Genomic DNA, 25637 nt, shown 5'->3' on the forward strand with positions numbered 1-25637 from the left:
AGAGCCTGCAACACAAGCCATCAAAGAGAAATTAGTGACTCGAATAATCAAATATTCATCCTTTCCACTTCCAATAACCTCCTAACAGACAGATAATGACTTATGAATTATGAGTTTTTAATGATAATGCAAAAAACATTGAATCACAACTTTAACAAAGCAAAAAATGTGATTAGTTTCCAGTTTTAGGATCATGGATCGCCTAACATTTATAAACCTTGTAGTATGTGTTCCAATTAGATCTGTTATGCAGTCTGTCATATAAAGACAACCCAGATATTTCTGTCTAGGTAAAGGGAACCCTACTCTCTATTATCTGATTTCCTATGATTTTTCAACATTGTCTTTGCTATTCAGTAAAAATGCTTTCATATTATTAATGGAAGGCTGACTGGGGAAAATTGTAATAAATGTCCAAAGTCAACAAACACAAAGTGAAGCTGCAGGGTTAGATTTAACACCACTAGAAAGTATTTGACTTAGCCATAGGTTCATAGGTTGGTACTAGGCTATCGGCCCTAGGGCCTATACAAGCCTAGCCATAACAATTCCCTGGCTATTTCTTCCCATACTATTTACTTCTCTGGACCCCTGTCTAGCAGGGCAACTGATGTGATCCCCGGGGTGAATTTCCTTTCTCCCATCCAATCATCAAGGTTTCTTTTGAAGAGGGCCAAAGAGGCACTCTGCTTGACATGTATGGGCAGCCTATTCCAGAGTCTGGGGAGTCTCTGGGTCAGGAACCTATCCCTCCAGCATGTTTTGTTTATTGTGATGACAAGATTTAGATCCCTGGAGCATGTGGCTCTGAGGGATAGGGATTTCTTTAAGTGTAGCATGTCCAACAGCTCTGGGTTTGACATGGCCTTGTATGTAAGCAGAGATCGCCTTGGAGTAGACGATATGCGACTGAGTATAACTGGAATAATTTTAAGGCGGTCAGCATAGGGCATCTGCTTTAGGCCTGTGATTCTTTTAGTGAGGTATTTCTGCGGCCTTTCCAGTTGTTGCAGATGTCTTGAGAGGTACATACCAAATGGGTCATTGTATTCTATAATGGGTCTAATGAGGGATGAGTACAGTGGGACAATGACCTCTTTTTTTCCTGGATAAAAAGCCCTTAGTGATGAGGTGTGCCACATAGAAGGATTTCCTGACTGTTGTGGCGATGTGGTTATTGAAGGTGAGACCACTGTCCACCTGTGCCCCTAAGTCTCTTATCACACTTTCGGTGTTTAGTGTACTGCCACCTATGTGATAATTCACGGGTACATGTTTTTTCCCAAAGGGGATAACTATACATTTCTTGGCATTCAGCTTGAGCCCATGGCTCTGGCACCAAGCATCTGTTTCTGTAAGGCCCTTTTGTAGAGTATCCACATCATTTAGGGATTCAATAATGGCTCCCAGTTTGCAGTCATCTGCGAACTTTGTTAGCCAGAGTCCCTTAGTGCTGGTCTGTACTTCAGAGAAGTAGATGCCAAACAAGAGAGGTCCCAGGACTGAACCCTGAGGTACTCCACTTGTCTGGAGCTGGATTTGGAGTCAGCTACTTTTACAGTGTGGGTTCTATCAGTAAGCCAGTTGGCAACCCATCGAGTGACGTAGGGATTAATGCCATGCACATTATGCATATAACATACTTAGCCCTGTGTATATAACACCTTCAGCTTCTCTAAAAAATATCTTTAAGTTTTCTAAATAAAACCTAACTTTTATATCAAAATGGTTGATTCTGTTAGGCAAAATCTATAGACAGTATTTGTAGCTTAGTAGAGATTGCAGAACTGCTAACAAACAGCTTTCATGTTACTGACTCTTGGATGTCACAAAAGCACCCCTATGGCATCTACGTTCAGCTTCTCTAACAGATTACACCATTTAATCCCCATAAAATACAAATTAAGTACTGCTTGGCAAATTTCTTGACTATACTGATTCTTACTCATTCTCCATCATCCCAATTTACTGACTTTATGTGAAGACTCCATTTGTAAGCCTATTATCTGTGTCATTAAATTTGTCTTTCATTTATTACTGTTCTAGATGACTTGAAAAAAAGCTCTAATACTCCCATTTTTAAAATACCAGTTTTCTGAACAACAGTAAAGTTTAGGCAAAGCTCTTAATAAATATCATTTTCACACAAAGACATAAATATGCCGCAGCGTGACATTCTTGACAAACACCAGCATAGTATCAGATCAGGCCATAGCACCATGGCTGCACTGTCCTCTGCTATTGATGATGTCTGATGCAATGTAGTCAAAGCATTATTAAAATTTAATAATGGTCTTTGTAGACATAAAGCAGACATGTTATATTACTGGTCACTCATTCCATTGCAAGACCTTGAATAGACTAAGCAATCATGTTTGTTTCAGGTACTGCTTTCCAGACAGAATAATGTAACTAAGATCAGAAATCTTATTTTTTCTTTATTGACATGTTAACAGCTCACTAGGCACAAGTTCATATTTTCATTGGTGACCTAGGAACACTGTCCGGTCAAGATCCTTTCTTGGAAATGCACTGGAACAAATGGAGAATTAGGCAATCAAACTCAGAACTACATTAAGAAACTTGCTAGCACCTAATACTTTTTCATCCTCTCCAGTAAGTGCTAGATTGCATCTATCCCCTCCATTTATCACATCAATATATCTATCATTCATTGGAGTGCAGTCAGCTATGAAAACTATGCCAGCATAATCCCTTCATTCTTAGTGAATCAAGGCATAACTGATTATCCATTTTCTAGGACGTCAAAATAGTATCATTGCAGCAGGTAAGTTTCTACAGATATAATTCTGAAATCACACAATTTTACTATGGATTACTAAATTTACAGTGGATTCCCAGCTAGGAAAACCTGGACAGAATAGTCATGAAGCTAATCTGCAAGTTGGACTTATGCATGGTGACTTCAGGTAAAAACTTGACAAACTGACTGCAGTGTTAACTCATGTGTCAGAAGCATGGCTGACCTAAAGATAGCTGTAAGTAAATATGGGAAAAGCATAAAGATAAGGGTGATTAAAACCACTTTTCTGGAAATGAGTCTTTCAAGCAAAGCTACCTACTTGCAATGAACAGAAGCTTATGTGTTGGAAAACCAAGCTGCTATAGACTCTGACATGACAGAGTAGAAGATCATTGGAACAATTTGCAAATTGTTGTGCTACATGAATGCTTGGAGGAGCCAAATGCTATGTCTTATTTGTAGTGCCTACTAAAAGCTATCTTGCAGCTTCCAATGGACATTATTACAGAGCCTGCCTATTGATTACTAACAGTGCAACCTGGGATAAGTCAGCCCCTTCATCGGGTAATACTCTGTTTATTACATGTTCATGGTAAGAAGCTATTTTATTTGGTAAGGGAAAGCAGAAAGTTTTCACCTGAAAACTTTGCAGTTTGACGTTTTCAGGACTTTTTCAAAGAGGTTAAGGGAAAGAGGAGACAGTATGTACCTGTAAGAACGTGTTGTCAGAGTAAAGGTATAAGTATAGTGTAGATTAAGTTAGAGTCAACTGAGCTGGTGAACCTGTATTCATAAATGGAATACAGCTAAGAACAGGAATTTCATCATAGCCCACCCTAGAGATGGAGGACAATGCAACTGAACCTAGCAAATGTGTGTCAACGTCTGCATGAGGGTCAATTCCATAACCTCAACCTGCCAAGATCTAAATGAAAACGATGTTCCCAAAAGGCCAGACTGACGCCAAGAAAAGATGTGTTCAAGCAAATCCTCACAATCTCTAATGAAAATTAATGTACATGTTTGAACACTGAGGACTACCAGGACATGTCTATCTTTGAGGTAGATGACATGATCCCTCTGCCTACCATCTTATCCTGTAAAGCTTTCTGTATTTTGTAGGAAAGACAACCAAAGAACTGGGAGGCTTCTCTATATAATTAAATATGTTTAAAGGTCAACAGGTCAAGACTTGATTATGTATGAGTCCCTTCAGGCTTTTGTTTTATCCAACTCCACTTCAGTCTCAGGCACACTCTAGCTCTGTTTCTGAGACATGAACAGAACGGTGTGTGGTTAGAGCATCGAGTTATGAGTCATTATACTCTGATAAGATGGCGAGCTAATTTTTCTTTTAAATTAACCAGTATTAGTCTGTTACTGAGACACAGACATAAGTGAACTTTATTATCTCTACTCTTTTTTGCTGATTTGCACCAAATGAAATGCAACCTGTTTTGCATTCATTCTAGTTTGAAATGAATTTCTGTTTAAAATCTATTTACCGGACATTGCGTCTGTGTGAAATATCAAAGGGATAACAGTAAAATGAGATGCTTTAAACTATAGGTTAAAGTGTAATTCTCTATAGCACTGTTTCAGGATGTACAAAATAAATGAGATGAAAATTGTCAGGTAACACAAGAGATGTTAAAAGGTTTTACTTAGCTCACCAGTGGTATGACAGGTGGTTATTTGTATAAACTGGACGCTGAATTTGACAGTACATTAAGGTATTCAGGAGACAGTTAAGCTAAAATCACTTCTTCAAATGACCCATTAATTCTAAGCACTGTACATGGTCATAACCATGATGCACCAGGGTTTTTTGTGATTGTTTTGAGGAATTAAGAATATTTAGTCATTGTAAATCTCCCTTGGTAATCAGTGGTGATTTTTAACATTGAATTGTACTCTGTGTTTGAATACAGCTGCAGAGAAGCAATGTGAATAGCTTGATCATGTGACTGTGTAATTAACCTTTCAATTGGGTGGATAGGAAACCCTACAAAAGAGACAATGGAAGGTAGATTCCATGGTGATACAGAATCCTGAATCTGTCCAACTTATAATGAAAGACCTGCAAAATTGTATCAGAAGTGATTCCTTAGGTTCTACACCACCATATACTTGGAAATGTATTTTGCAAATTCAGCTTAGAAGTCCTGTGGTCTGCAGTGAGTAACAAAACTCGGGGAGTTAGGCATGTATTTGTTCAATGTAGCAAATAAGCTTTTTGTTGATTTTGGAGACAACATAGTTGTTATGATGTTTGAAAGTTGTGAAAATATAAATATTTAAAAAAAACTGAATGATCTACTACTGCAGGGAAGTAATAAATTAGAAGTAGAACATACTAGTAGAAGAAGTTCTGAAAGGAATACTGATTGTCATTTTCAATGGAAAGTTTATTGAAAACAAAATGGAAAAGTTCTAAAGGAAAAAGTAAATAAAATATCTGTGGGTGTATTTGCATGCAGGCATGTGTCTTTGTGTGTGTGTGTGTGTGTGGGTGTGTGTGTGTGTGTGTGTGTGTGTGTGTGTGTGTGTGTGTGTGTGTGTGTGTGTGCGTGCATGCGTACTCACACGCATCTATTTGAATACATAAAAAGACCTTGTATTGTGGGCCTTAAATGTAGTGTACTAATAGAAAGTGGTGTCATAATATTTATTTCTCTTAATCTGTTTTTGTAGTAAGCAGTGACAATAGGATTGGATTGCAAAATTCATAGTGTATACAAAAGATGTAAAACATATTTTCCTGACTGGAGTTGTGACATTTTGGTTTGCACCTTATGGTGAAAATTTACAAATAATATTTTAAAAGTAATTCTTAAAAGCAACAGTTTACAATGTATTTATTTTTGGTGTAGATCTGTGGCATTCTTCTTTACATTCATTCTGAAAAGGAAAAAAAGATACACCATTTTCAAATAAATATGGAAAGTGATATTTGACACTATATTTGTATTTGTTGGGGCTGCTTAAAGTAGAAAATTCAGTTTTAAGTTGTTTATATCTCAAAGCAGTGTATACATACCTGTCAGCCTCCTAGCACAATAAATCTGGACAAAGTCTAAAATTATGGGGGAAGGGCCCAAAAATAGGGAACATTTTTAATTATTGCTTTTATAAACTTAGAAATTATTGCTGTTATAAACTTAGAAAGCTGATGGATTAAGAGGATTTGTCTTAGGGGAGGAAACTCAAATGTATATCATTACTTAATGACTTAAATTCTGAGAGATTTGCCAGAAAACCACAGCTTCAGACCAAAAATATGAGGCAAAAATATGGACATTCTTAGAAAATTTGGACAGTTGAGAAGTATGATTGCTGCGTTCGGGCCCACTCCGCCCACTACCCTACCCCAGTTCCCACCCACCCCACATCAATTACCTTTATACTTGTACACCACAGCCAACCCAAACCACTCCCACCTCCCTCACACCATTTCAACCTATCAAATCAACCATCCAATTAGCCCTCAACTAACCATTAAACCAGGACACACTCCTTCCCTGATCTTGCCAATCATCACCACTTACTAATCCCACCTACACTAAGACATGACTCCACTATCAAAACCCCTCACCCACAACTCTTATTATACACCATATGTATCTCTATATTACTAGTGCTGTTCTCCATTACCTCCTATCAAACTGAACTTAATTGCACCCAAATCATCCCTAACAAATGTACATCCCTTAACAATCTAAACCCCACACCTTACACTCAACTAGTCCCATACCTCTACCAACCCTCCATACCCTACTTCCCAGCACACAAAATATACCCAACAAACAAGCAATCCCATACTACTTTAAAACACATAAAAACCTTCAATAAACTAATACGATTCTATTTACAACTAAAAACTAAACTTATACACTGTGGTGACATATATCCCAACCCAGGTCCACTAAATCCTTACACACCAAACCCCGACCTGAAAAATACCCTACTCCACAGAAACAAAAACTCACTCCTCATTATAAATCTAAATGTTAAAAGTATCCTGAACAAAGTCCATGACCGCCATACCTTACTCTGCCTTTATCAACCTGATATTGTCATATGTACTGAGAACTAGCTTAAACCAGAAATTCATGATAACGAAATTGCAGCACCAGGCTACAATATAATTCGGAGTGACAGATTAGGAAAGAGGGGTGAGGTAGTAGCCATTCTTTTCAAAAATCACTTCATCCTAGAAAAACTAGACATTACAACCCCAGACCTAGAAAACATTGAACTCACCCTCACTAAACTAAAACTTAGCCCAAACAAATATATCAATATTATAAGGTGCTATATCCCTCCAGGCAACAATATTTCCATTGCATAAATTCTGCTAGACTGGATATCTAACTCCCTCCCCCAAGAAAACATCCTTATATTTCATCTTAACATTGACTGGAACAACTGCTCCAGTCAAAACCCACTCTCCCACATCAACCTACATGGACTAACCCAACTTATAACCTCCCCCACTAGAACAGACAAAAGAACCAAACATCAATCCATACTGGACTGGATACTTATATCACATACTTCCCTAATATCTCTAACAGGGTGTCTGCCAGACACCCTCAGCGACCACCAAGCTACATTTCTACTAAGAAGTAAAACACCCCAACTGACCCAAGTAACTGTGTGTGAAATTAGGAACAAGAAACATTTTAACCTATCCAACTTTAACAGTGCCCTAAAAATGTGCAACTGGACCCCCCCTAGAAAACTTAGACCTCGATGAAGCAGTACTATACTTCAACACAACCTTCACAAATATACTTAACCATCATGCCCCCCCCCCGCCAGAACCACTAGAAGTAAGACCAAACATGCCCCCTGGCTAACCCCAGACACTAAAATGTTCCTCAAAGATAGAAACAAACCCTGGACAAACTTTCGTAACAGCAAATCCCAAGTAGATAAACAAAAATACCTTGAACTACGCAACAAAGCCAAAAAACTTATCAAAACAGACAAAATCTCCTACTACCAAAATATACAGAATAAACATATAAACAACCCAAAAAAGTTCTGGGCAGCAATCAACCCTGTGTTACAACCAGGGAAAACATCCACTCCCACTCCAAAAATATCAAATAACCATGACAATATCCCCACACAGTTCAACAAATTCTTTACAGGAACAATCCAAGCCCTTGCAAATAACCAACCTAGCTCCAACAACCCCATTTCAGCAACAATCCCCTCTCCACCAGAAATATTGATCAATGGCCTCAACTTTAGCTTCAACCCGGTACCCACCAAGACCTTACCAAAACTACTACTAAAACTAACTAGCCGCAGAAGCTATGGCTTACCCAGTCTCCATCCTAATAAATAGATCCATCTCCAAGTGTAAATTACCCCAGCTATGGAAAATATCTGATATAATTCCACTGCACAAAGGTGGTAGCTCTCTTGAACTCAATAACTATCTCCCTGTATCAATGCTATGCCCTTATCAAAACTTCTTGAGAGAGTTGTACATATGCAATTGATGAAGTACCTCCTAGAAAACAAACTACTATCCACACAACAGCATGGCTTTAGACCCTTCCACAGCACCTCCATCGCACTTACCTCATTTACTAATACCATCAATAATCACAGAAACAATGAATTGCTCATCTCAGCTACATTTTTAGATTTATCCAAAGCTTTTGACATGGTCAACCATGCAAAGCTCCTTCACTCAATATCCACCCTAAACCTCAGTAACTCTACTATTTCTTGGTTTAAGAGCTATCTAGATGGCAGGCAGCAAGCTGTAATATGGCAAAACCAAATCTCTCCCTTATTGCTTGTTTTCCTAGGAGCTCCCCAAGGCTCCATCTTGGGTCCATTGCTCTTCACTCTATTTACAAATCAACACCCAGCCAACATTCCTAAAGCCTCAATAATGCAATATGCAGATGATACCACCATAATATGAGCTGCCAAGTCACTAGACAAGAATGTTTTCCCTAGCCAAAACTTGGATCACCAATCAAAACCTCATTCTAAACCCAGCTAAAACAAAACTACTCCTTTTTAGCTCCCACATATCTATACTCCTCTCAGATAGCTTCATAATCTCCTCAAATAACAATACCATCATTACCCCTACCAATCACACCAAACTGCTAGGCATGGAAATTGACAGTCACCTTAGATTTGACCTACACATTTCCCTAACATTAAAAAAGTTCATAAAAAACTTGGTACACTCTATTGAAACAAACAATTTCTCTCCAACCACTCCAAAATAACAATAGTGAGAACACACCTATTATCTACCTTAATCTATGCCTCCCCTGTTCTTACTAATCTCCGCAAAACTGACCTAAACAAACTCGACAGTTGTTATAACAAGATAGCTAGATTTGCTATTGGTTCATCCTTTAGAACACATCACTGTGAATGCTCCTGTCTCACCCCTGGCTAGCTTAGCTACAGACCTATCATGTATACAAAACAATTAGTAATGCCTTATATCTAGACTGTTGCACAAATTGTACTTCCAGCTTCCCTAGTGGGGAAAGAAATGTATCTCATGAATGTCGTTCATTCTACTCCCTTCTATTTTGCTCTGCTATGTCTCATAATAATTACCATATGATTGTCTTATGCTAACATTTGTGTAGCCTGCCTATTGCTAGCATTTAATGTACTGTCTCTATACTTTGTTAACTATAAATTGTATCTCTAGGAGCTTTTCTCCCCGGGCCTCCACTGAAAATGGACTAATATCCAGTCAGACTCTCCCGGTTAACAAATGTAAAATAAAATAAATAAAAAATAGATCTAGCCAGTATACTTGCAGAGAGATAGAAAGTGGTATGTTCTGTGAGGAAAGATTAGGGAGAAATTTACAACTTTTGTTTGAGAGTTTATTAATGTAAGCTTTCTTATGACTACAAAGAATAGGGACTGTGTACAGTAGCCTAGGGAGGAAAACAGTCTGAGCGGTTTAGAGATGAGTTTGGGGAGTTAGACCTATTTATTTTACATGGCAAACAAGCATTTACTTGCTTTTGGAGACAGCATATTTGATATGATGATTGAAAGTTCTTTGTGAATAACACACATACTTCTCAGCTGTGCAGATTTTCACAGAATGTCAAGATTTTTGGCTCATATTTTATTTTTATTTTTAATATAATTTGTGGTTTTCTGACAAATCACTGAGGAATGAAGTCACAAAACAATGACATATATTTGAGTTTCACACATCATATCCTTTGGAAAATGTATGCAAACATAAATTATGTTATACTAGCAACATTCTGCATTTATAAGAGCAATATTTAAATCTGTCCCTGTTTTGTGACTTTGTCCATCCATTATTTTAGGCTTTGTCCAGATTTCTTGCTCCAAGAGATTGAGAGGTATAATACATAAGAAATTGACATGGTCTTCCTCTTCAAGACTGGCATTGTTACTGGAGAGCATGGTTATGAGTTGTTTTTTTAGAATTTAGTATTAGTTTTGCAATATATAACCAAGCTTCTAGTTGACAAAATTCTGATTGAATTACGCTTTGAAGTTGTTCAGACTTTTAAGCATGGGTTATATATTTGGAATCATCAGTGCATTGTACAATAGTTCCAGTGTCAAGAAATGTATTTAAGTCATTTACAAAGATGTTGAAGAGAAGGGGCCTCCTGCATTATGGAATAGGAAGGTAGAGCAGATGTCTTTCCAGAGTACTGATTGAGATCTATCCAAATGGTGAATCACATTATTATTGAGGGATGAAGACTAAAAGTGAATGGTTTAGTAAGTAATATGTGGGACACCATGCCAAAGGCTTTAGAGAGGTTCAGGAATATAGTAGCAGTCAGCAAGTGTTAATATAAGTGGGGGTACACTATATTACAGAATGATAGCAGGCTTTGTCTGTACAGTGCCCTAGTCTAAAACCATGCTGTGTAGGAGAAAGGAAGTTGTTGATAGTTAAATGGTGAAGGAGTTGCTGGTGGATGCATTTTTCTAATATTTTAAACATGGAGGTTAGAATGGCAATGGGTCTGTGGTTAGATAGGTAATAGTCACAATCTCCTTTGTAAGTAGGTGGTCATTACAATATCAGCTGCAACTAAATTCAGAGGTTTCAATTAATCTTTTATGCTGATGTTGATCTCGCAGCTATTTGCATGCACTGGCATGTTTGCTTGTTGTTCTGCACTATTATTCATTAAATTGAATGGCACAGATGACTGCTAAATGTACTGCTGTTGTTCACATTTATCAACCTATAATTTCACTTCAAAGACACATGGCATATCCCAGTGGAATGTGGAGGCAAACCAGCAACTAATAAAATCTAACCCACCACAGGTAGTCCTTAGTAAGATAAAATAATGAACTAACAAGTAATCATTAGTCCCAAAATGACATTTATTGGGTGCTTTCATTCAAAAATACTTGGCTTATTCAGAATGAAATATGTCATAACATTCACCAATTTTAAATACTAAATTATCATATGATTTTAATTCAAGTTATGTGATGTGAAACTGTCATTCTTAAAGAGCAGAACAATTCAGTAAAACCTACTTCAACATGTAAAACAATATTTCATTTACATATTATAAACATTCCTTAGTACTAAAATAATAAAAATAAACAATGCTGTTTCTTATGTTTAAAACATAACTTTTAGAGAACTACATAGTTGTTATTGTTTGGCTGCCCTCTTGTTTAAAATAGAACCCAAGACTATACTATAATTTAAGTCTAGGTAGCATACTGAGTTCCGCCTAATCTACCATGCAGCCTCATGATATGCAAGAGTGTTCTCCCACCAACCATTCTGAAACTGTTCAGACACTTTGTCCATCACAAAAAAAAAATAGTTCTTAACACTTTTAGACCTAGTAGAATGCTTATATAAAGCCTTAATTTCAGCACCCTTAGAAATGCTATACATATGTCCTCCTATTGAGTTTTCATTCTGTCTTGCAACATAAGTCAGGCAGTTGGCAGTACATATTACTCCCCCAGTCTTGCAGTTAAATTGACCTGGTTAAGGGATGCTTTTTTGAATAACCCAATACTGCTATATAATGTCCTTCACAATGTCTGTATCACTGTATGTATTGTGTTCTAACATTATTGCTTCTTAATGTCTTTATATATTGCCTTCTAACATTGTTTATTTTTATGTATAGACAAATTGTACTTCTTTGTTGTTGTGATAGTCCTTGTAGTTTATGTAAATTTGTAATCTTGCTAATGTACTTCTGGAGCTTTTCTCCCCGGGCCTCCGCAGAAAATGGGTACATACCCAGTCAGACTTTCCTGGTAAACAAATGTCAAATAAAATAAAAAATATATAAATCTACAGTACTTGCAACAACTAAATTTATTCATGTACTGCGTGTTGTTTATAAATTCTTTTCTGTTGTTTTATAATACAATTTTTATATTTTTCTTCTTTTTAAAGATGAAAGAAGGTGCCCTACTGTTGGTAGCATACTGCCAGAAGGAAATGTCCTCCCATTCTCTTGCAAAATACCTTTAATGTGCTCACTATCAGGACTGTATCTTAATATCATAGCTGGTCTCCCCCATAGGTATTAGTGTAAGTAACATTACCAAATGAACCTTTTGTTTTTAAAATGGATATGTATCTCTTATATCTTTTGTTTTGCATCTCTTTTACCAAATCACTTAACAAGGTGTTAGGGAATCCTATTACCCTTAACGTATTAAATAATAAATCTATTTATTTTTCAAAGTTAAATAATCCTAGGGAGTCTTACCAGTAGCTTCTTCACCAAATTTCTCTTATGCTTCATGGGGGCAGCTTTTGAAATGAAACAAACTGTTGGAAAAGGTGGGTTAACAGTAAATCATAGAGCCATATGTTATGTTTCCTATTGTTTTATAGAAAGTGATGTACAAGTAATTAATATTACTGTCAGATAAACTGTGGTGGTTTTGATTTTATAATCTATAATATCACTAATTATACTCTACTTGTAAAACTTGCCCTACAGTGTTGTTATGCTTTTTTATTGGTTATGTTCATGTTTTCCAGTATGTTGATGTTAGCTTTTTTTTTTCTGAATGTGCACTTCTGTATTCAAAAGGATTTCTGCCCAGTCCTCCACTAAAAATGAGGATCCAGGCCATCAAGCAGCCATCAGTCAATAATCAAACAAAATACAATTTATAGTGTCCTAAAAAAATCCCTATGACATGATTCTGTCTGCCATATCTGTATTACTACAATTGTTTAATCATTATTTGTAAATTCATTTTGATTTTGAAATGCTTTTGCTTCCCTTGCAGATAAATTAAAATACCATGTTTTCCATTTGAAATGGATTACTTTTGTCATTATAGTGTTAAAAAATAGCTATATATTTTAATATCTACTTTCCTGCCTGTAAAATAGAGGGCAATATTCAGTAAACCCTACCTGGCTTGCTGAAACCATGCTCCCATCAAGGCACAATGCACACACAAGACCATGATGATTTGTACTCAGTAAGTGGATCCATATGATGTGTAATGCCAAAAAAAAACATGGTAAATACTGTGGCATGCCAATTACCACATAAGCAGCTGAACTGTATGCTAAGCAACCAATCCAAGATGGCAAAGCTATACATCAAGCTATAAAGCAACCATGTACACTTAGTATAGCCTTTTGCCTTGTAGTCCAAAACCTATTTGAATAGAGTCACAGAAAATGCACTTGAGGGAAAGAATGTTAGGCGCTGCTGTTGTTCTGCATGTGTATGCGTAACAGGCTCAAGTCTATGCTGCTGCTGCTGATAGATCTCAGACAAAGAGGAGTATTTAACCCAGTTTATTTTTTCATTGTCTGCATGAAATGGAAATATTGGAGCACTACTGGGTGAATAGAGACATACTCCAGAACTCTGCAACCTCTGTCATTCTCACCTGAGAGCAAGGGCAAATTGAGGGAAACCAATACTTGTGGAGAACAAATTATGTGTAGAACTTAGAATATTAGCTACAGGAACCTCTCAGGGATCCACGAGACATTCTGGGAAGTCACAAGCATCAGCATCCAGTATTTTACACCAATTCATAAATGCATGCTACAGCATGCCCGTAACTTTATATATTCCCTCCATCCCTGTGGACAGAGCTAGAACTATGCAGGAATTCTACCCCATAGCACACTTCCCTGAAGATTTGGGTGCCATAGACTGCATGGACATTAAGATCAAAGCACCACCTGGAGAACAGGGAAGAGTCTACATCAACAGAAAGGGGTTCCACTCCATTAACTGCCAGGTTGTGTGTAATGCTAGAGGAATCATCCTGAATGGGTGTGCTGGCAACCCTGGCAGTTGCCACAACTCCCATATCTGGCATACCTCTCAGCTCTACCAGAGGTTTTCCAGGGGTGATGACCCACATGGCCATTTACTGGGTGATGCAGGGTATGCACTCAAACAATGGCTGATGACACCTATCAGAAATGCACACACACACACACATCCATGGAGGAGTGCTATAATAAGATACATGCTCAAATAACAAATATCATAGAGTGTGTGAGTGTGTGCATGTGTGTGCCTTCTGTGGAAGGTTGGGCGCCAGGCTGGCAACTTGATACTATAAAACTTCACTGCCAATCATGAGTGGACAGATGATCCGCTGCGGCGACCCCTAACCGGGAAAAGCCGAAAGAAGAAGAAGATAGAGTGTGTGTTTGGGCTGTTGAAGTCATGGTTTCAGTGCCTAGATATGTCAGTGGGCTTTGCAGTACAATTCCAGTACTTTTGCCAAAATTATCACAGTTTGTACTGTTCTACACAATATCATCCTGTGAAAACATCTGCATCAGGAACGCCAAAGGCCAGGATGAAACACTCCACCACCAGTGGCAGGGTCCCCACATTAACATGCAGGTGAGCAGTCAGAGAGGGATTCCCCATTTGCTTTCGGTGTAGGTAGACATAGGTATACACAATATGCAATTGGCCTGGCCAACAGGCAATGGATAGCACACATGCTCAACACCTAAATAGTACACCTTTCACCCTATGCACACACATAGAGTGAAATCAATGCCAGGAAATGCTCACAACCTTTACTTCCCCATGTAATGGCAGTGTATTGCTAGTATCAAAAACATGACAACCACAAACAGCACCAAACCACAGATACGAGGAACCTGGCTCCAATAAAGGCTGCCCCTTCCAAGATTCCTCTTGTCAGAGGAATAGCTGGTACAAACTTTTCAACAAAACACACTGTTGGATTCTTGTTAAAAGTTCATGGACCTTAATTGCAATACTTAGAATAGTGCAACTTTAAATACAATTAGGGAGAGTATACATTAATTTGAATACTGCAGTATCTTAGAGTATCTAAGTACTCTAAAGTCTGAGGGAGCATCCATTGAGACGTGAAAGCACTTACTGAACCGAATTAAACTATTTGCCTGTTGTTGCCTTGTGTGATCTCTCTTTTTTATTCACTAGAACTGACCTTAGTTGGTCTGCACAGCCCAGTATTTTATCAGGACCAGCAGCCTTTCTGGGGTTCACCTTCTTAAGTTGAGATCTCTCTTCATTGGAGTTAAGGCTGAGCACCCTCTCTTCCTGGTCAATAGGTAGCCTTGTAGCAGCAATGTTGTTCTTCTCTTCAAATCTGCTAAAGAAGGAGTTCAACCTGTCCAAGGATTTAGTGCTGTTTTCACACTGAGATGACCTTGTTTTTTAGTCAGTAATCTGTTGTGTCTCTTGCCAGAGACGCCTGGTGTCCCTCATGTCTGCAATCTGACTTTACAACTTCTTTCCATATTCTCTCTTGGCCTCTTTAATGCCCCTTTTTAGGTTTGTGCTAGCTTTGCTGAGACCCTCCTTGCCCCTGGCCCTGAGTGCTACATTTCTTGCCTTCAGGAGATCATAGACTTTGTTGCTGACCCATGGAATTCGGTTTGCTCTAATTGTGATGCTTTTGATGTCAGATACATCTTCAACACACTTAGTGATGTACTCTATTTCTACTTCCATGTAATCATCTATGTTCATCTGCTCATCTGATATAGCTACCTTTTTGAAACTGTCCCAGCAGATACTATCAAAACAGTCTTAGAGACATTCCAAAGCACATTCATGCCAGACCCTGATCTGGTTAACTGTGGGATTTTCTCTGATCAGAGCCAGTTTGTAGGCTGGTAGAAGCATGATAGCAAGATGGCCAGAGCTTCCTAAGCTAGGTTGTTGTATAGCTCTGTAGGTACCTTTGATGTTGGAATATGCCTTGTCCAGAATGTTTGCACCCCTTTTAGGAAAATCTACAAATTTATAGTAGTAGGGTAGCACCTCTCTCAGATCCGCTTGATTAAAATCACCAGCAACAACATGTGCAAAGTCTGAGTTTTTCCTCTGCAGCTCACAGATAGAGTTATAAAGATTGCTCAGAGCCTCAGTGGTGTTTGCCCTGGGTGGAATGTATACCACTATTACATATACTCTTTTTAGCTCTCTATGTACATAAAAGGGTTTGCATTTTAACAACAGGAACTCTAGATTATCAGAGCAATGTGACTGAACAATCTCACAGTTCTTACACAATCTTTCATTGGGTCTATATTAGATCACCGAATGCTTAAAAAAGCGAATGGTGAATAATCGACCCTATGTAAGCGAAAGCTTACAATGTCAAAGTGTCAGAATGCCGTTCCAAAAAAAAAAAAAAAATTCAAACATTACATTAAGTGGGGGGCTTTGTCCCCCCACACCCCCATGTGGGGGGATACACCCCCCACCCCACCTACTTAAATATACCAACTCCGAGACCGCACTACAGTGCCAAAAATGACAAAGTACTGAAGCAGCCAAGCAAATTCTTTCCCAGGGAAAGAATTTGCTTAACAGCCGCTTTGATATTTTGCGTTTTGAGCCTTTTAAGTTCGACCAAGACGCATTCGAAAGAATGCATCTTTGGTCTTCTAATATATACCCTTTCATTCACATAGATGCAGACTCCACATCCCTTCGTCAGCAGGAAGGATGGTAATGACTGCAGAAATTCCACCTGCTACCTGATTGTTTCTGTGGTACAAGGGGTAACTACATTAAAGTAGAAAAGAGAAAGAACATAGATGAAGCCTGGCTGGAGTCCCCCATTAGTCATTTTTACTGAGGAAATGTCATAATGAGAATTTACACAAGTAATATATGTTTGCTACTGCTTATTTGTGCATTGCCTACCTCTGTGCAGATAGGGTGTACTACTAAAAAAAAGTGAAAAATTTAATTTGATTAACCTTCCTGTGCAAACAGGCTCAGTGGTAATGAATGGCCATCAGCACTCTCGACAGTACTGAGTGTGGAAAATAACACTACTGTTTACCTTTCCCTGTGGCACCAGTTGTAAGTGCAGTGACTTTGCAATCAGAGGATAGTTGAACCAGGGTTCAAATTCCCTGCATTCCATTTTTTAGTAAGGATGTCCCACTGTAATTTTTCACAAAACATTGATTATAAAGGTAATACTGCATACCAATAGCCATGTATAGCAGGTTGGTTGACAGAAAGGTATCATCACTGCTTGCAAACATATGCTCTTATAGGTAAGATGTATTATGTGTGTAACTGGTTTAGAATGACAGTGATGATTATATAATTAAAGAATGTAGTTGCATGTCTCTGATGGATGCAGTAGTTTACTGACAATCATCGACACCCCTCCCATAACTCAAGTATAATTGCTAAACAGAATGTACTCTGAGTTAAGTATTATAACTCTAAACTCTATTAGTAAAGTCATGTATGTCTATCCATTGCCAGTATATTGTCAGACATTAGTCCTGCATCACAAGTCAAAATGGATAAGCAAGGGCCTTTTAATGTCACACACATTCACATTTAACTGAAGTGTATCACCAGTCACTCTTTAAGCTGTATATCTGCAATGACCATCATTAAGCAGCACTTCTTCTGTGGCAATGACAAATAACCACCTATGTTGGAATACATGCATTTCCTTCTACATAGGTTTGAATCACACTTTGTGCAAGTCATCTCATTGATCCGTCCAAAGTCATGGTTTAAAAGCTAAGTCCTTTAGCATTTCAGTATTGACCATTGGACAAAGTGTGACCAAGTATAGCAGCACAGATACCATAAATCAATGCCAAATCTCACATCATCCTTGCTGTTTCATAAACTCCCTTGCTCTTTGTTTGGCAATGTTTCTCTTTGCTTTCCATTGAGCAAATGCAATTGACATGGTTGTGCGTGTTTGTGCACTGGTCTTAAAATGCGATATCACATTTTGGTTGGAAACGATTGCAACTGTTGTTGGAGCACCTGTACAGACAGGGCAGGAGATGGGAAGGATGGTGCCATATTTAGGGCATAGAGGTGGGGTTTGAAGGAGTTAAAAATCTTTGTTACACTCCTTGTGAATGGTTACAGCCATAGGCTGCTGCAGGGGGACTATACTAGGTATCAGTATAGGGTTGGGACTTGGAACACTCAAGCCAAGGTTGCCTCTAGTGCAGCTGGCATACCATGCATTGGGAAGCAGTGCTACACTGACCTTTCCGAGGTTGAAATAGGGACAATTCAACCAGTGGCCATAACTGTAACTGCAAGCATGCATAATTTCTTCTGTTGTTGTTGGTAATTATATTAGGTAAGTGTAATAGTGTTTTCAGATTATGTGAGTTCAATTTTCAAAAAATAGATTTAGATTCACAAGGATTATATAGGTGTTGCACGCCAGGATTGTGTGACTGTCAGCACTGGTGTCATGAACTGCTCTGCATGAACCACATCCACCTCATTTGTAATATATATGGTGTCAGGGTCCTCACTCACACATTTCCACTGATAAACATTTAGGCCTGTTATGTAAAACTAATGCAATCATGTGAAATAGGTAGTGCTGTATGACTGTGATAAAAGTTCCACTGTGTTGCATATGATTCATACCAGGGTTTTATATGGAAGTGATATACAACCTGAAGTCCAATTGTAGCATAGGTACAGCTATAGTGTGACTGCACTATGTCATGGATATACCACTACATCACATCAGAATTACCACTTGGTAATTTTCATGAACATGTATGGATGCATGTCAGGATTTCATGACGGTATAACAATTTCACTGGCAATGTTAGGGGGATAGTGATTGTATGGAACGTGCAATGAGGTTTGACATGCTTATTGTGCTATGTGTACAAATTCACAGTGACAGCTTCCTTGATCATTGACACTTGAATATGCACTGCTCTACTTTGTGTGTGCATGGGCATAGTTGATGCATTGCCAATCTTCTCACATACTGCTGTGCCATTCATTATAATGGATCACGTCTTAATTCACACATCAATTGCAGATGCTTCAGACAATATGCATTGCTATTACATGTGTCAGATGCATGCAATACCAAGCTGTGTATAGGGAATCCACTTATAATACTGTGGTGTTTGTATGTGTTGCTATCCATATGGCTGATACCTATGTCAGCCAGGGATGCTTTAGTCAAGTGTATTACATTTGGCAAAGTGAGCTCCCACACATCTGGTAGGCCATACAGAACTATTCTTTGAGATGCATACTCATTTGGATTTGACAGTCCAGAGTTCCCTTCAAGATGTTCTACTAGATGCTTGTGTGATAAGTCATTCTGTATTGCACTTGGTAAATACACAGCTCAAGGACAATATTGAGGCATGGGTTTGATTCCTGCAGGAGGGGACTGTGGTTTATGTGTCTTGCAAATCTCTCTACTGACTAGGAAAGGACATAATTTCAACTCCACTTTAACACTGGCCATCTTAACGACTCCAAAAAGTGATCATTTTTAGGAAAGGGATGGTGAATTCCCATTATAGAATACTGATAATCATTATAGTTGTACATGTTTGCACCGGAAGAACATATATAATAATTTACACTCACATATTATGTCAATGCCGCAAATTAATGGTCATAATATTTTAAAATTGTTCATGATCATGCCTGCTTCTGGCTACATTTGTCCAGAAGACTGTTACTATGTGTCCCTGATTAGTTGAGAGCTATGGTGACATGTCAGCCATATTCAAGAAAGTCATTTTGCAGATCTTCAGTGTATGCACATACCCATTATTGCATATACTATCCTTGCTAAAAGTCCTCTCCATTGAGCATGTCAGTGATGTTTATATCACAACCATTCACCTCCATTGACATGTAACCTTGTATTCTTCACATATATGTTATCAAGTGTGCTTATATAATATACTCACACAGAAGGTGTAAATGGCTATCTACATATGTGCTTACTGTAATGTTACTGAATTGTCTTGGAAGTCACATACACTGTGATTTCCTTTCTTGGGGACATTGCCATATTTACAATTCCTTTTCCTCATTATACATTCATATTATTCATGTCTGTGCCCATTTTTATCTGCGCACTTTCCCTGCCCAGTATATATTGCCTTATATTTGCCATTGCCATTTACTCCCCCGCTATTATTTATTTCTGAAAATGATTGTTGTAGTGTACATTGTACTCAGTTCACTTTTCTTTACTGTGTTATTACTGCTGGTATTGCAGTATTTTCACCCCTGGTGGTCATTGTGGTTGTCCTTGCAATCTCAGGGAGCATATTTGCTCGTAGGCAAACTTGAATACTTTTTGTTTCTGTGGTCATGGTGCTCTACATGGTTTCCCAGTGGCAGCACTGTTGCTGGCCATGATACCTTGCTTGTATTTGTATAAATGTTATGAGCCACATGAAAATGTGATTAGCACTGCTAACATGTAAACTCCGCATGCGAAGCCTACACTGCGTTTACTGAATTCCCAAGAGAGTCTATTTTCAGAAAATAGTATGAATATAAATAAAATGTAAGGAAAAAGCATTAACTTATGCTTTTAAACAAAGCATGTTCTACTTTTAAAAATTCCAATGGATAACAAAACAATTAACAGTTTCTTGTTCATTTAATGGACTTAAAAATTCTTTCGTATTATATTTTAATTTTAGTTATACTAAAGGTTCCTTAAAGTAAACTGTTATTTGCAGATTTCCTATAAATGTATTCAGTTATATGTGACTCACTGTGTAAGAAATAAATTGTTATTAAAATCAGCTCAAAGGCATAGTGGTTTTGCAGTACTGACTATGCTCCAGGTGACTTAGCAATAATCAGCTCTGAGCCTAATGCAGCTGACAGAATACAATGAGTGGCTATGATAATTTCATTCATCTTCGAGGAGAGGGGTGTGGTTTGGCCTCTATGTAACTGGCTCCTGGTCAAGGCAGTTGGTGTAGAAGCTTATATAGTCAATAACATGCACATTGGCCTGCCAAGCATAACAGCAGTATAGCTGCTGGGTATCAGATGCACATGGGAACACTTGTAATTCAACAGATGCTAATAATGTAGGCCCTACTTTGGTAACGTATAAGGCAAACAAAAATCTTAAGCCTGCTCTGAATGATGTCCTTTCTGTGCCTGGGTCACGTCCTCCACTAACAGTGACAAAATAGAGACTGTTCCATTTAGGGAATTCCCATTAAAAGAAGAGGTATTCCCAATTGAATTATGTGGTGTTCAGGTGCAGTGGAATATGTGGAACAAATGGACTAATACGGCAGTGAAAAAGCTTTATGGTTTCTCATTAAAGAGAAAAAACAAAACACACACCTGGCAACTCCTGCTGGGAAGGAGGTGTGGTATAAGAGGGATGAACTTCCACTGCTGTAGGGAAAAAAGTAAACATTATCAATCACATCATTACCAGTGTGAACCATTTGAACAATGTTAAAACATAAGGTAGGTTTTGCATAGACAAGTTGTTGAGGTGGATGCAGTCTGGTCTAGGGATGGGAAGAAGGACATAGTATTAATGGAGGACAACAACAGGAGTAACAGCAATGACAGGTATGAAAGATAGGCCATAGCATAGCACGGACCTACTCCCACTGTTGTGAGTTTGTGTGTCGTACTTTGGTTCCTGCAGTGGGAAAGTGAAAAGAAATACAACACATTCGTGTATGCAAGCAACAGAATACAGACAACATACAAACACTCCCTTGCCCATGCTTGGAACAAGCTTCCACTTGACTTACGTTCAATCTCCCACACCTCACACTTTAAAAATGAACTAAAAGCGTATTTTCTCAATTCCAGAACCTGCCCTTGCCATGACCCTATCTAGTCTTACTTTCCTTTATGTACCCTCAAAAGGACCATACTTAGTACCTCATTACACCTCTCTCTCCAATGTGTCTACTATGCATTTGCATAATTTTATACAAACAAAAAATGTTTATTGTTGACCTATTGAACTATATCAATGTAAAATTATTTAGCTTCTTTTTAATACAACTTTAACTTTATGCATGTAACCCAACATATGTGAATCATTTTGCTATAACTGTTATTATATCAATATTGTTTAACATTTTACTTGTTTTAAAATGTACTACTGGAGCTTTTCTCCTCAGGTCTCCACTGAAAATGGGCCACAAGCCCAGTTGGACAAACCTGGTTAACAAATGTCAATAAATAAATAAATAATAAATATAACATATATAACATAGTAACAGCAGCTGTAGTAACTAATGTGACAGACATTGTACCTGTTGACAGGATGTCAATGTGTTGAAAAACAGTGACACTAATGTCATGTATCACAGGTCTGTTACACATTCCTGCAAACTATGAATCTGTTATGGTAAAACACCTGGTCTGTCTGTACTTGCACCTACACAGCTTGAGCCCCCAATGGATGTACCTGTAGTGTACAATGTCAATGAAATATCAATATGACAGTAAACAGTGCCATGACATGAGGCTGAGGAAATCACAGGTAATAGCCACAGTATGGAAACATTCACCTGCCATTCCCTGGTGATGTCCAGAAGTAGATGGATGGTGAATATTAACGCAGACAGCATTACACATGTTGGCTGCACTGTTCTCTCTGCACTGCAGTTGTTTAAGTACATGTCATTACACTTACATTCATCACCATCGCCCTGTGTTGATCTGTATGCTTGGTTCAATTCTGCTGTTGTAACTTAAAAATGACAATACATGAGTTTGCATGCAACAGCAACATGCAACAATGGACTCTGTAGTCTGCCATGTCATGGAAAGTAAGACATACATGTTCAGCCTGGAATTCCTTCCTTTATTCCACCCCTAGGTATACACTGTATTCAAGGAGGCCACAAATATTGTGATGTCTTCAGGGTATCACTGGTGGTCCATCACCAGTGGCATCACTCGATCTCTCATATCATCATAAACTGCTGTAGGCTGCATGGAGGATCACATCTGAGCAGTGTTGTTGACAGTCCTCACGGGCTCTATTGTGACATTCTAGAACATTAATCATGTTGGTGATGTCAGTCCACACTTCATTTCTCCAAACTATATTCCATGCACATCCAAGAAGTCTTCATTCATGTTGTTGCAGAGCATCTAGTATGATGTCATTTTACTGTTGGGGAGAAATTGTCACCTCTATGACAGTTTTCCAACTGAAAGACAAGGATATAAACATGATCATCTTTCTGTGGGAGCCCATTTATGAAGATGATCATGTGGACGGCATTTTTCACCATAAACAGTATGCATTCATGTGCAATGCAAAAGTCTACAGAATACTATGTGTGACAAATGCTAATGTGAAATACAAAAATTAGCAATGCCTGCATACATAACAGTTGCAAGATGAACATAATTTGTGACATCCTTAGAATCATTCTGTGAGATTAGAACCCCTTATACGATATATAGCTGTTGAATGGATAGCTAAAGACAACATCATGCCACAGAAGTCTTCACGCAGTTCACCCAAAAATACTACACAGGCTGACAATTGAACACCTTCTGGATAGTGTCAGAAAACCTCTCTGTAAGCAGACCACAGAGAGTATGTATCCTTTTATATTGATCCAGTGGCTATAAGACTTTTTTAAGTACCATTAATAAAGAAATATCTGTAACTGCAAAAGAACATAGCATTAAAACCTTTTAGAACCATCAATGAAAAACTATCTGTTATAGTAAAAGAACATAGTATATATGGATAATGTCAGAATCAGTGGGTTTTCTTACTTAAGCCACAGAGTGTACACAATTACCCGCGAGACATATAGAAGATCTGTAAATCTGTCTTTATGTACTATTCACTTTTGTTATGTAAATCTATCTATGCAACTGCATATGGGAAATTACAGCATGTCCATAATGAAAATGGAAAAAAACCTGTACACATAAAGGTCAATCAAACATCACTGCAGTAAGTTACAACCATTTCTCTTAAAGCACACATCTACAATAAAGTAAATCTAAACAGATAACTTTGAGAATAACAGAGATAATATTCCCCAAAACAGAAATGCTAGCAAGTTCCAGTTTACCTTATCAGCTACCTCTGATTCAGGTATCACTAAAAGTAAGAGCACTTAATGTGAAACCATCATTTAGTACCATTTGTGTCATACATAATTAATGAATTTCATTAAAATTCCAGGTATTGGAATCGCATTTGCACACATTTGTGTAAATTGTCTAAATTCAGCTTAACACCCACGTGCTCTGCACAAGTAACCAATAGGTATTGAAAAATGGTACCATTTGTGGCACGTGCCCATTTTCTTCGAGGTCTGACAACATGACATAATGGCCACTTGTAAATACAGATTTTGCTACATATAGAGATCAGACCTTTGCTACCTGTGAAATGAGTGAGACCTCAGTGAACATTTTTTAATTTCTGCATTTATACCACATTTTCCATTATTGTATCAAGATGGCTGCTTCCAAGTGCTGTGACGTGTTCATGTGCCCAACTGATCAGAGGACTAGACCATTCAGATGCTGACCATCTGTGTGGGAGAGGAGCATCAGATGAAAGCCAGACCAAGAAACTTTATGATGATAGACATTTAGAACTGGATTGTGAGGGAGTACCAATGATGTACAGAGATCTACCAGACTGGAGTGTGGGTTTGCAACCACTATGATGACATACATCAGACTGACATAAAGGAGCTTCATTAGAGGGTCGCCAAGGTGCAGAGAAAGCCAATGAATCTTGACAGTAAGTGTCTCAATCCTACGAATAACTGACCATTCCTAAGGAATTTAGAGATATATCTGTGTCCAAAATATATCAGATGGATGTTTTTATAACCATTAAGCAGCTATTCTGACAATTAGCTTATTAGGGTAGTTAATTGGACATGACAACTGCTCTCCAGGTAAACATGGATTTGATTCCCATAGTGTTTATTTAATAATGTTTATACTATACATAATTCTGAACTTTGCAGATGTGCATCTGTTTTCCAACAAAAAATGGCATAGTTTCACACATCAACTATGCTCATACATAACTGACACCTATAGCAACATAGGCTGCTGATGACTACGCACTTTGTAACTATCCATTATAGTACAACTATCACCTACAGTATATGTCTGAATAGTAACTCATAGATAACGCCTTTACTTCATTCCCCCTAATAAAGTGAAAATTCATACTACAGTCCCTTTTTCCAGTCAAGAGAAATGCCTGTCCAAATGCTTACACATATATTTTCAGTTATGTGTTGATAGCTATTTCTTTAGAGTATAATGTCCAGTAAACATTGGAAGTTTTTGTATTCATCTCTTATCTGCAGGAATTTGAATACATATAAGCAGTACCTGCTTGTTGAAAAGAAGTATATGTTGTATGTTATCTTGACCTGTAAGGAAGTCTGGCTACATGCTCACATTTTGGAGTGCTGTGGGTTCAAATCCACATAGAGGAAACATATCATTAAATTATTATCTTGGTTTCCCCACACATAGCATTTATATAGAGAAAAATATTTGACTTATTGATATTAATGTTTATTTTGTGCTGT

This window comes from Protopterus annectens, chromosome 10.part0 (assembly GCF_019279795.1).
Source record: "Protopterus annectens isolate FY-2018-M chromosome 10.part0, PAN1.0, whole genome shotgun sequence".
NCBI lineage: Eukaryota > Metazoa > Chordata > Ceratodontiformes > Protopteridae > Protopterus > Protopterus annectens.